Source organism: Nicotiana tomentosiformis, chromosome 6 (assembly GCF_000390325.3).
Source record: "Nicotiana tomentosiformis chromosome 6, ASM39032v3, whole genome shotgun sequence".
NCBI classification, from domain to species: Eukaryota; Viridiplantae; Streptophyta; class Magnoliopsida; order Solanales; family Solanaceae; genus Nicotiana; species Nicotiana tomentosiformis.
Window position 1 is genome coordinate 75812744 of NC_090817.1, and position 13347 is coordinate 75826090.

Consider the following 13347-nt stretch of genomic DNA (forward strand, 5'->3'; position numbering starts at 1 on the left):
CCGATGTGTGAAATCCTGTTTATTCTCCACATTACCTTGGATTATAGATCTGAGGTACTTGAAACTCCCTTTCTTGGGGATGACTTTTAAATCCAGCCTCACATCCACATCCTTTACGTGAGTCAAATCACTGAACTTGCATTCCAAGTACTCTATTTTTGTCCTACTCAACTTGAAACTTTTTTACTCCAGGGTCTGTGTGCAAACCTGCCTCGCATTAACACCATTTTATGTCTCTTCCATCAGTATTATGCCATCCGCAAATAACATGCACCTTGAACCTCCCCCTTGAATGTGACGTGTCTGAATATGCATTGCCAAGGCAAATAAAAATAGGCTATGCGCGGACCCCTAATGCAATCCCATCATGACTGGAAAGTGTCTTGAGTAACATCCCACATTCCTAACCACGGGTCTTAACACTATCATACATATCCTACATCACTCTAATATATGCTACAGGCACCCCTCTATCCTCCACACAACTCCAAAGAACCTTCATCGAGACTTTGTCGCAAGTTTTCTCTATGTCAATGAACAACACATGTAAGTCCCTCTTTCTGTCCCTATATTGCTCCACTTATCACCTAATAAGGTGAATGACTTCAGTAGTCGAACGCCCTGACATAAAACTGAACCAGTACTTTGAAGTAGATACATTTCTCTTCACCCTTGCCTCCATCACTCTTTCCCAAATCTTCATACTGTGACTAGCAGCTTGATACCCCTATAATTATTACAATTTTGGATATCACCCTTAGTTTTGTATACTGCAATCATCGTACTCCACCTCCATTATCCAAGCATCTTCGTCATCTTAAAAATGACATAAAGAACCTAGTAAGCCATTCTAAGTCTGCCTTGTCTTCGTTCTTCAAATATTCCACAAGGATCACGTCTTGCCCGGTTGCTCTACCTTGTTCATCTTACACATAGCCCATATAACCTCTTCAACCTTGATACGCCTGCAATATCTAAAATCCTTACTACTCTTGGAATGTTCCAAGTCCCCCAGCACAATATTCTTATCCCTCTTCTCATTCAAGAGTCCGTGAAAGTACGACTACCATCTTCATCTAATAAGAGAGTCATCTACCAAAGCATTTCCACCCTTGTCTTTTATGCATTTAACGTGGTCTAGGTCACAAGCCTTCCTCTCCCATACCTTGGCTAACCCGTACAACTTCTTGTCCCTGCCTTTGGCTGCAAGTTCTTCATACAAACATCTAAAAGTTGCAGTCTTAGCCTCCCTAACGGCTAACTTCGCCTCCTTCTTGGCCTTCTTATACCCTTCTCTATTTCTACTCCTCTCCTCCTCGTCTTTGCTCATCACTAGCTTCAAGAACTCTGCTTTCTTGGCTTCCACTTTTCCTTGAACTAGTCGTACCCCCTAGAAGTCTCCCCGATATGTCTATTGAAGTCTCCACCTATGAATAGTTTATCAGAGTGTGGAACTGCACGCACAACCTCATCCAAGTCTTCCCGAAAGTGCCTTTTAACCTCCTCGTCCATGCCCGCTTGAGGTGCGTAAACACTAATAACGTGACCCCCACCCCAATAACAACTATCTTAATAGAGATCAACTTGTCATTGACCCTCTTAACATCTACCACTAGCTCTTTTAGTTCCCTATCAACCAAATAACCTACCCATTTCACGTCTCTTTAGTACCACAGTTTTAACCTGTCTAAATCCCGAGCCTTAGTTCTTACCCTTCTAGTCTCCTAGACACAAGCTATATTGATCCTCCTCTTATGGAGAATCTTATCTAACTCATTAGATTTCCCCCACCCACCACCCCATCTGAGGATATGACCTTATTCTACAATTGTTCACCACTACCATTATATGAATATTAAGTGAGCATTACCACAGTACAATTGAAGAGACTCAGAGAGAAGAATAATGGCTAGAGCTTAAAGGAACTAATTAAGAGACAAGTTATGAGGATAAATTGGCAAGTAAAGTACTTTACTAAAGCACTAATGCTAGAGAAATCAGCAGAGAAACCAAACGAACTACATGAATCAAAATTGAGTATAGGCAAGCAAAGAGTCAAAACGAAATGAATCAAACCTAAAACTAAAAGGCATCAATCTGTCCTACAAACAGACAAACTAGTATTGTACTATACTATGGCAATTATATAGATCACAAGAAAACAAGACAGAAAGGAGACAAGAGATATGAAGGTACCAACTCAGGGAGTAAGAACCTGGTTATGCTCACGAACGACATGGCATTATTAGAGCACCTGACTGCCGCTAGCCATTGTCGGTGCGTGTACTTCACGCGCTTCTTCTCTGATCGCCTCCATTGGGTTTGGTTTCTAGATCACTTGAATACACCACCACAAGAAAGCAATATAGGAAGTATAAAAGAAAAAAAAAGGACAATAGATATGGAGGTGTCTGCTAGAGGGGAGAAGAGAATGGGGAAAAGAGGGCGAAAAAAAAAGGCATGAATTAGAGGGTGGAAGGATAGAATATAAGGGAGAAGAGAAGAGAATAAAGAGTAGAAGATAAAAAGAGGGAGGGCACTTAGCTGGGTTTTCGGTGGGCCCCATATGGTGGTATAAAAGGAGGGGAAATCACAGTGGGTCGCCGATGATGGCACAAGGGGGGAGGTAGGGAGAAGACCGTTACCAATAAAGAGAGCGAGTCAGAGAAACCACAGACGAAAAAGGAAATCTTCAAGGAGAATAGTTGTTGTTGCACCCTATTTTGCACTAGTCAAGACATGATTCAACTTGTGGTTTCTCTGTTGTTGATGATAGAGAGTCGCTGCCTAATATTTAAAGGTATATTAGGGTACCTATTTAATTACTAAGTCATATTTCTTATAGGCCTACAAACCAGTGAGATTATTGTCACGACCCAAAATCCGACTAGTAGTGATGGTACCTAACCCACCCACTAGGTAAGCCACTTAACCACTAACCAATTTCAATAACAATTAATAACGTAATTTAAGTAAAGAATTATCTTAATCTTATACATTCCCCAAGAACTGGTACTATAAATCATGATCTTATAAGAATAGAGTTTACAACGCCGGTATGAAGTAAATACATCATATGTTTGAAAAGTATATAAACAGAGTTTTATGAATCTAAGGCTACCATGAACAAGAGGCAACTACAACTGGAACGCAGGTACATCTTCAGATCCAGCTCCCAACGAACATAGCAATAGCAACAGCCAACATCTGCACGCAAGGTGCAGAAGTATAATATGAGTACAACCGACCCCATGTACTCAATAAGTAACAAACCTAACCTTAGGTTGAAAGTAGTGACGAGCTTGTACCAAAGTCGGGTCCCAACTTCAATAACTAACAATAGTTCATAACAACATAAAACAAGTAATACCAGAAGTAACTCAACAATCAAATGCTCAACAAAAACATGATTTCTGAAAATAGTTCTGCCTTTCAAATACATCAATGAAAACCCAAATCGTTTACCGGAGTTGCAAAAAATATGAATAAGTTTGAAAATAATAATTTTCCCAAAATCCTTTCAATAATAAATAAGATGTTTCATTTTCTTTCCAGATAACCAATGTAAAACAAATGCATCACTATGCCCATCTGCCAATATGTGTGAGAAATCATGAACGATGTGATACCGTACAGCATGAGGAAAATACATCTCTATGCATGTATGTCATGTGTGCATGTCAATACAATGTATCTCAAAGATGAACTCATGTACTCACACTCTCAGAGTACTCAATCTCACTTTCTCACACATTCCACTCATCATGCCCAATTACTCGGTACTGTATATGGTCAATCCGGCCCAGGGAAGATCTATCCTGGAATATACACATCAACTGATCATCAGTCACTCATTACCGAGTAGTGCCAATCCAGCCCGTAGAGAAGATCCATCTCCAGGTATATATTACTTTAGACAAGATTCATGTCCAGGGAAGATCCATCCCTCAATAATATCAACCACGCTCACTGGGGGTGTGCAGACTCCGGAGGTGCTCCTTCAGCCCAAGCTCTATGAACCGCACGGATAACTCACGTGCTGCACGGACAACTCACGTGTTATAGTATCAATATCTGGATCCGCACGGACAACTCACGTGCTGCACGGATAACTCACGTGCTATGTAAAGCCTATAAGGCCTGCTGCAGGCCGGCATCTCCGATCCACATAATAATAATAATAATAATAATAATAATAATAATAATAATAATAATAATAATAATAATAATAATAATAATAATAATAATAATAATAATAATAATAATAATAATAATAATAATAATAATAATAATAATAATAGTAATAATAATAATAATAATAATAATAATATATAAAGCTAATATGGCCAGCTGCGGCGTGCAGACCGATCCCATAATTATCCTCACAATCAGGCCCTTGGCTTCGCTCAGTCATCAATCTCTCCAGTCTCTCAGGCTGACAATGTCATGAAACTAGCCCAAAATTATGATATGATGCATCAATACATAACAATAGAGACTGAGATATGATATGCAATGGAAGGAATATGACTGAGTATGAAATTACAATTTAAACAAATAATTCACAGCAATATGACCTTTGTGGGTCTCAATAATACTGGCACATGGCCTCAGCATCATTTTTAATATGATTCTCAGCTCAATTTCTTTAACACATAAAACTGCATAGAAAATGCCAAGATTATTTGACTAAAAAATTTTACGGAAATAATTACGTCATAATTTCTATGGTGCACGCTCACAAGCCCGTCACCTAACATGTGAGTCACCTCCCAACAATTCACATAATACATATATTTAGGGTTCATAGCCTCAGCTCCAAGATTAAAAGAGTTACTTACTCGAATAAGACGAATCCAAATTCCGAGCAAGATCAAAATGCTCCTGAAATTCCATTCGGCGCGTATCAACTCCTGAACGGCTTGAATCTAGCCACAATAAATTTGATTCAGTCCACACAATTTATAGGAATTAATTTCATATCAAAATACAAATATTTTCTCATAAAATCCGAAATTACACTCCAAAAATCGCCCATGGGGTCCACATCTCGGAATCTGACAAAACTTACAAAATTTGACAGCCTATCCAATTACAAGTTCAACCATACTAATTTCACTCAATTCCGATTCTAAATCGATGTTCAAAACTCAAAAAATCATTTTATGAACTTTAGGCCAAAACCCCCAATTTCCTTTTTAAATTCATCAACTAATTGCTAAAAATGAAGATGGATTCATGGAATATAATCACAAGGGAGTCAAGAACACTTATCCCAAGTTGTGTGGAAACATTCCTATTTAAAATCGCCCAAACCGAGCTCTAAAATCCTACAATGGGTAAAAATATCGAACCCTCGAACTTAAAGGGTTTTGCCCAGGCTTTTCGCACCTGCGGAGCCTGGGCTCGCACCTGTGCACCCGCTTCTGCGAAAAAATGTCGCACCTGCGCTGCCCGACTTCCTCACCATTTTTCGCTTCTGCGAATCTTTATCCGCATCTGCGCAATCGCACGTGCGGAAATCCCATCGCACCTGCGACCTTTGCTGATACCCTCCAACTTCACACCTGCGGCCAAGACCCTCACAGGTGTGATCACACCAGAAGGGCTACAGTTTCAGCAACCTCACAACTCTAATTTTTTGATCTGGTAATCATCTAGAACTCGCCTGAGTCCCCCGGAACCTCAACCAAATACACCAACAAGTCCTAAAACATACCACGGACCTACTCAAGGCCTCAAATAACACCAAACAACATCGAAACGATGAATCACACCTCAAATCAAATTCGATGAACTTTGAACTTTCAAATTCTATATCTTGTGCCGAAACACGTCAAATCAATCCGGAATGACTTCAAATTTTGCACACAAGTCATAAATGGCAGAACAAAGCTATTATAATTTCTATAATCGCATTCCGACCTCGATAACAAAAAGTCAACTCCGCGGTCAAACTTCCCAAAAATTCAACTCTCACCATTTCAAGCCTAATTCCACTACGGACCTCCAAATAATTTTCCGGACACGCTCCTAAGTCCAAAATCACCATACAGAGCTATTTGAATTATCAGAATTCAAATCCGAGGTCATTTACACATAAGTCAATATTCGGTCAACTTTTCCAACTTAAGTTTTAAATTACGATACTAAGTGTCCCAATTCGTTCCGAAATCTCTCTGGACCCGAACTAACTAATCCGATAGGTCATAATACAGTTATAAAGGACAAATTGAGCAGTAAATGGGGGAACGGGTGCTAAAATACTCAAAATGGCTGGCCGGATCGTTACAATTATAGGTAAGGGTTCTTGTTCTTCTAAAGGAAAAGTGTTAGGCATCCCTTAAAATCTACCTGAGGTAGCTCCATAAGATTTAGACTAATTTTTAGGAACTATTTATTTGTACCATGCTTAATTACTACTAAGGCATGGCTTACTATGTATTAAGGGAGTGTATATAAGGGATGTAAGACTTAATGGGGACGTGAGATTATAAAAGAGTTATTGAAGGATGAGAGTTCTGAAAGTAGTCCATATTTTAAGGCTTGTTATTGTTAAGTCATGGAAGAAATTAACTTAAAGAATAGATGCTTGTATAATTCTAAAAGATGTTTGTAGGAAAGTGATTCTAAATGTACCTTGGTTTAAAATTCTGAAAAGAGAAATCTTTGAAAACTTATTTAGGTCCAGCAATTAAAAGGTGCAGCTATAGCTGACTGGATCCTTCAGAAAATGTAGCAAAGCTGGTTTGGGCCTGAGTTCCTTAGGAACTCAGCAGGCCCAAATGTATACATGCCCAAAAAGAAAGAAGGTCATTAGAATCATGCCCCACATACTTAACATATTCAAAACATGTATGAAATGTATATTGACAAACAATTGGAACAAAAAAATAATTAATAATTTGAATACTGCGGGAAATCATATTAATATGGTAGTTCTACTCGGCAAATAATTCATGTTGAAAACCTTTTGTTGTCATTAAGTATTAAAACCCTAAAGAACTAAATGCATCAATGAATTAAGGGCTAAGGAGAAAGTTCCACTCAAGGTCAATGCTCCCTTTGAATCCCCCGACACTTTAAAGTTCCCAAGGGACTCAAGGTCTAGGGCAATGCTTGTGCCGGGGAAGGCAGCCCAACCTAGAGCTAAACTCCACTCCCAAATACCCTCAAACACTAACAACATGTTTTTCTTATAGGTTTAAATGCCAATGAGGCCCTTTCAATGTAAACTAGATGCTATAGTATTACTTACCACAAAAATATACTTTCCCTCCTAACATAAGAACATATAGTCTACCAAACAAACATATATGAAGTAAATTTAAAGGTCTGACTTTCAAACACACCTAGGTGAGGAGCAGAAACCTCACAAGTATGGTATAAACGTCTGAACATTAGAGAAGAACATATTCTAAGGAAAGGCAAGCTATACAGGGTCATATATGCAGCAACTCAACATATACAAATGTTCTTATTTCTGGCAAACCAAATGTGAACAAATTGATTTGCTTCTAGCACATACATAGGTTGATAATACTACTTTAACACTTTAAAAGTCATCAATGGAGATTTAGACAACACAGTCATGACTGACCATTTACAGAGGTTATCAAAGATATCTAGAACAAGATCAAATCTCTCAATAGATCTGCAAGTTGCTAGATTAAAACATGGAATCCCTAAAGACTTCAACAGAGTCATACTCCTAATAGTGTTAGAGTCAAATAAATTATCATGTTTAGATAGCATCAGCAAAGGTCCTTATAAGATTTAAGGATCAGATTTTGTTACAAATTAACAGTATGGAAAGGACTGGGGTAGTTCTGGACAAGACATGAAATCAAGAACCAAACAGGAACATGAAATACCTAGTTAGTTACAAGAACACTTCAAGTAAACAACAGCTTCATACAGACAGGGAAGGTTTACATATTTATAGAATCAGGTTAAGCATGACATGAGGATAAAGAGTTACAGATAAAGGAAAGGCATCGTATTAAAACAGGTTTAACTCAAACCTAAGTATGAAATGAGCATGCTTCTCCTTTCACAAATTATTACTTGGTTATAACAGAGCAACTAGGTCCTGTTTTTAGGGAAGACAATCTTAAAAAATAAAATGCATGTCATCTTTTCAAAGGCTAATGATAACCTAAAAGGATTAGAGACGGGGGTATTATACCAAGTAAGTTTGGATTAGACATGCACCTGAAGATGTTAACTAATCAAGAAAACAACCAAGTTCAGATTAACAAGTCATCGGCCATTTATAACAAAGAAAGGAGATAGGATCAAGACTGTGTTATGAGGGAAAGATAACTTAGTTTTAACAGATGTGTACAAATAGAACTTCATGGGATTCATGAAGATGAAAATTTGATTCAAACAAACCAAGTTAACAGATGCAACAACATCTAGATGAGAATGAAAATATCATAATGACCAACCAGAAATGATCTTCACGGTTTAACAGACAAAAGTATGGAAAAGAGGAACATATAAACACTTAGAGCTTCATGTTTAAGTTAAAGGGTAGATGATATAAACTTAAACACCTTTAGATTCATCTCAGTCATGGTTACCAAACAATAATCTTAAACACAGGACTAACATAATATAGAGAAGTAACATATAGGGGTGAAGGTTGTTGCAGAATCATCAGTGAAAGATTGTAGGATTTAGGCAAGTATGCACAATCATTCAAGACACATTACAACTTAAACATGTAGGCTATTATAAACTCAGAAACAAAAACTCAACAAGAATCCCTTCATGGCTTAATCATTCATCGATTAAAGACTCAAAAGCAGGACAAATAATCACAAATGGATATTAGACTAATTAGAACATAAGCACTAACATGCTAATCACAAACACCATAAAACAATTGTAATCCTCAGAATATAACTAAAATGTTTGAAGCATTCAAAGGAGATGAACAAAAGAGAGAGATGAGGGATGTGCTGACCTTTTTGAGGGCAGCAGACCAATCAAAAGCTTTCTCAGTTGCTTAAGACCCCAGGAGCCTCAAGTTTGAAGCAACGAGAGTACTCAGAATATGAAAAGAAAAGAATAGTAAGAAAACCTATGCTTTTGAACTCTAAATTTTCTTAGATGCTATCAGTTTTAGGTTGATAGTGCTCATGTCTGTGTGTGTTAGGTGAGAGAGTTGAAGACCCCTTTTTATAGTGCCATTTAAGGCTCTAGGGTTTCAAAGGATTCAATTCAGATAGTGTAAGATGACGATAGTTGAGTGATGATAGCAAAGTGGTGGTAAAGTCATAGGACACATGGGAAAAACAGTGTTGAGTTTACTTGAGAGGAGGGTAATCGATTGTTGAAAACTACGAACCAACGGACAAACCCTAAAACCTAGAGGTCACTGCGTTTGACCTTTGGATATAGAATTTCATGATGATTCTCTGAAGAAAGTTCCATGCATGCTCCGATTTGACGGAGTATTAGAGGATTTGAAGTTTCACGTTTTGGTCAGTGATTTCATAATTGGAGCTTTTGAAATTTCATCAGTAAAATGGAAAAAATAACAGGATTCATAGCCCAGGGACAAGATGAGTGTTCTATATGTTTGATTTGAAAGAACAAGGAAGAAATCAGATTAACGGTGTTTTGAGCTTAGGGTTTCAGAACTGGGCGTTTGAATTTGAGTGATTGAAAGAGGCAAATAACAGTGGGATTCACGGATAAGGAGGCAAATTGAGCGTATGGGGTTTTATTTGTGTGACCTTGCACTAATTTGTGCAATGATTTGGGATTGATGGGCTAGAGATAGATGAGAGAAATGAGAGAGTTTAGGAAATGAGGGCAGCTGAGTCTTCGAGTGAATGATTAGGGTTTTGGGGGGAATAGGGGTTATCTCTGAGTTAAGATAGGGAGATGGAATGGCAGTCATTAGACCTGTTGATCAACGGCTCTGATCATTTGGATAATTAGGAATTTAGAAATGATTTAAATGGGGAAAATCGGTGGCCATTGGATTACTTTGATCTGATGGTTGTAATTAAATCTCTGGGCAATTGAAATTTAAAGAGGAAATAGGCTTAAAATGTGGGTCGTTTATTTAAGAGATGGACGGCCCCGATGGTTTGTGTTTGTTTTGTGTGTGCTAGAGACGGGTAACATGGCGAGCGTTGATTGGTTGAGAAGTGATGGCAAGAATTGCCAAAAGGGATGAGATGGAGTTGTTTGGGATGGGTATATTTCGGACTGGGCTTGTCATTTGGGACAAAAATAATTTAGAAGATGATCATTTTACATTTGATTCAAGAATTACAATCGTGGCCTTTTAGTATTTTAACCTCTTTTGAATTTAATTTTAATTAACTTAATAGTATTCAATAAATGTGATAAAAATTATAATTATTATTATATACTACTAATTATTTGAAATTAATTATTTATAAAATACTTTATTTTCTACATTGTAACACTAATTTTCAAATTTTCACATAATAATCTAATTGACTAGAAATTAAAGAATAATTTATCAAATTAATTATGGAACCTATATAACGTATGCATAAAAATTATTTTAATAATCTTAAGAAATAGTGAATATGTTTGTAATTACATAATGTTAATACTATGTGATTAATTTAACAACTAATGCTTGATTAATTTGTAAAAAATAGATATTTATTACTAAAATACTTTGAAAATAATTATTGTAAATTATTAAGTATAAAAAAATTAATTTAATAGGGAAGGGACAAAATTGGCCGTCAACATCTACCCCTCTTTGACCGGAGACGATGGAAGAGTTTTCGGGAAAATAAATTGAACTAAAGCCAATTTTGTCCCGACCTTTGGGCAAGTATTGCACGAAATGGAGATGGTGAATTGCAGGATTGAGTTGAGGAAGAAGCTAGAAAGGTTTGGGAATATTGGGCCGAATTCTGGCTTTGAATTGCTTACATACCTCGGGCTTAATGAGGATCAGGCCTCATATGGTTCTGGAGTGGGGACTTTGGGGAAGAGGCACTTGCAGGAATTACCCCAGTATAGTATTGTGACGATACAGTGAGACGGAAGATTGGTCACTTATGGTAGCTTGAATGTTGCGTCCTGATTTGAATGATTCAAAATTTTGAGTTTCGTTGATTGTCTTGAGCTGGGATCTTAAACCCGCTACTGGATTAGATGTCCCCACAGTGTTGTAGTTTGGTCTGCTGCTAAGAAAGGTTCCACATTGCGGTGTTTGTTCATGCAAAATGAATGAAATACACACATAACCATATATTATAATACATAATATATTAAGATGCGATGTAAATGATGCAGGAATGATGATGCATGGCCGCCGGTGAGCCATTATTTGGGATTGGGATGATAGGATACTTGATCCTGACTCGATTTGTTAGCCGAGCTGTATACCGTTCCGCAGCTGTCGGAGCATTTGAAAATTGTCTCCGCTTGTTGGGAGAGCTTGATTGGTAAAGTCCGTCTCCGCTTGTCGAGAGAGCTTTGCACTGAGAAATGTCTCCACATGTCGGGAGAGCTTGATTTGTAAATTGCGTCTCCTCTTGTTGGGAGAGCTTTGCAATGAAACGTAAAGTAATCTCTGCTTGGGAGTGATTGGCTAAACTGTGACCATGCCTGAAGCTGAATGAGCAAAATGTTAAAACATTCAAAATGACAACAAACGAAATAAAAGCATGCCCAAAAGATACTCTTGACTGCGAAGCTAAGTTGCAGCCATCGATTGGCGGAACATTAGTGACGAGGTTTGTGACTGTCTATTCTGGCATCCGTTGTGACGGAGCGGCGATGCGAATTTCTTTGTTGGAGGAATTTTGCAGTTTGCTATATGCAAGGCTCCGATTGGCTAAGTCAACGTTTGGTTTGTACAGGGTGCTCCGATCGATTGAGCTGACATTTTGCTATATACAAGACTTCAATTGGTGAAGTTGACAGCTCGCTTTGTACAAGATGCTCCGATTAGTTTAGCAGACAGTTTGCTATATGCAGGACTTCAATTGGTGAAGTCAATGACTAGTTTTGTACCAGATGCTCCGATTGATTGAGCATGCGATTTGCTATATACAAGACTTCTGTATCAATCATTTGATTCCGAGGTACCTGCAAAGGATTCAAAAGTTAGCTTTAGATGAACTAGGAAAATTCAAGTAAAGGAGGAGGAGAGATAATCTTAGGCAAGTGGCGGGTCCGTCATTTGCCCCAGTGTGGTCTTAATGCTTCCTTACTCCCTGTCGACCCTGCACTCAAAGAAAACTTCTTAGTGGGGAGGGGAAGTCGGTTGTGTTGAGCACAGTGTTAGTTTGCCCCGGCCTGGGATATGATTTCGCCATGAAGTTCGATAGATGGAACAAATTACTGTATATCCATATATTTTACTTTAGAAAACATTTCAAAAATAACTTATTTTTAAGGCAAATGTCGTCATTCTGGATTATGACGTGTTACAAAAGATTCTCCACATGTGAGCGTATCTTCGAGAAAACTTCGTCCTGTTAATGTTTATCTTTTGTGACGCCTCTAACAATGCGGCTGCTTGTTGTTGCGATTGCATCCTAATTTGAACTAATGCATTACAAGGCTTTCCTAAGGTTGAGACTGAACCTTTTCAGGTTGCCTACATATCCAAAACGGAATCAGGTCTGAATGTAGTTCGTGGGTTATGATGAAATATGATGAAGATGACCAGGCCTGACTCAGGCAGCCTACGTAACCAAATAGAATCAGTTCAAAGCGTAGTTCGATTATAATAGATGCAAAATGATGAGGTTAAGAATAAAAATAGCCAAGTCTGACTCAGACAGCCTACGTATCCAAGTGGAATCGGGCTAGAACGTAGTTCAATTACAAAAGATGGCTGAATCTAATGACGATTGCCTACATATTCCTTTATGAGGAAATCAAGTCGGCATAGTTCCTGAACAGCATACAAAAGTGATATTTGTTCTTTCTATTACAAGAGAAAGAGGGGAGATAAACTGAACCCTATGTGGGTTGCCTACATATCCCTCCGTTGGAAGTTAAGTTGAATGTAGTTCTGTTACATCAAAAAACCTAACTCTATTTGCCTTCAGACATAGTACCACTTGATTTCGTCTCAGTTGATAGGCTTCGTGTTGACTCTTCCATCCATTTCTGCCAAGATTAGACCTCCACCCGACAGTGCTCGGTGAACCACATAAGGACTTTGCCAGTTTGGTGCGAACTTTCCTTTGGCTTATTGTTGATGGGGAAAGATTCTCTTTAGAACCAACTGCCCTAGTGTGAATTGACGAGGCTTCACTCATTTGTTAAATGCACTGACCATAACATACTGCATCCATTCTTTTCTCATCAATGGGCATGAGT

General features: G+C 38.1%; 1 long non-coding RNA gene across 1 annotated transcript in view; it reads left to right on the top strand.

Moving 5' to 3' along the window:
• LOC108947417 (uncharacterized) overlaps positions 1 to 3082 on the top strand; it is a 202237-nt gene extending 199155 nt beyond the window's left edge. Inside the window, exon 5 of the long non-coding RNA XR_011408687.1 lies at positions 3065 to 3082. This is a non-coding gene — a long non-coding RNA (uncharacterized lncRNA). The remainder of the gene's footprint in view (positions 1 to 3064) is intronic.
• The last annotated feature ends 10265 nt before the right edge of the window (positions 3083 to 13347 follow it).